Genomic DNA, 980 nt, shown 5'->3' with positions numbered 1-980 from the left:
CGGGGAAATGAGTGTCTAGGTATTCGCCGTCGAGGAAATGGGTGTCTAGGTTATACTATATTGATACCTAATATCATAAAACCTAAATGATAAGTGATGCTTCCTATTTGATGACAAGTTGATACAAGTGTTGTTCTATCTTTGTCACTTTCTGAATGTCAAGAAGGTTTTTATATAAAAGGTTTGATATTAACAACAAGCGCCTAGATAAATTTTATCAAATCAAAAAGTAAAATCCAAGTGGAACTATCTTTATCAATTTATGTGATCACCGCGTCACAGGTCACGTCATTGGCAGGCTGTGTTACCTAACCCTATCCAAGTAAATAATGTACTCTATTTAACAACTGATTTATTCTTACACTTCATAATAACCACAAAAATATTTATAAAATATAGTTGAAGACATTATTTAGAATATTATATGCGTTATGATCGAGATGTTATCAGGAGTTGACACCGTTGCTTTAGAGGAAAAGAGAGGAACATACACAACGATAGCTCTTTGTCGCACAGTTTCTCTGTCAACTAGTTAGCTTCATGCCAGATATCAAATGCTCGGTCTAGGTATAACAAAAATATTTATAAAATATGTGTATATTTTATATTGAAGACATTATTTAGAATATTATATGCGTTATGATCGAGATGTCATCAGGAGTGGACACCGTTGCTTTAGAGGAAAAGAGAGGAACTTACACAACGATAGCTCTTTGTCGCACAGTTTCTCTGTCAACTAGTTAGCTTCATGCCAGATCGAATGCTCGATCTAGGTATAAAAATTCTATCTATCAAATTAAAAAATCAAACACAAATGGTACTGTTTCTTGTTATTTACTTAATAACTCTAATGATATGTATCATTCGTATAAAAGATTTAATATCAACAATTGGCGCCAAGTTAAATTCCATGTAATTCGGACTTTAATTGTGTACAAACTTACCTTTTTAAGAAAAAGGTAAAAAAAGCGCTAAGCGTG

Source organism: Mycetomoellerius zeteki, unplaced genomic scaffold (genome assembly GCF_001594055.1).
Source record: "Mycetomoellerius zeteki isolate Tzet28-1 unplaced genomic scaffold, Tzet1.0 scaffold434, whole genome shotgun sequence".
In the NCBI taxonomy this organism is placed as follows: domain Eukaryota; kingdom Metazoa; phylum Arthropoda; class Insecta; order Hymenoptera; family Formicidae; genus Mycetomoellerius; species Mycetomoellerius zeteki.
Note: the sequence above shows the minus strand (reverse complement) of the source record.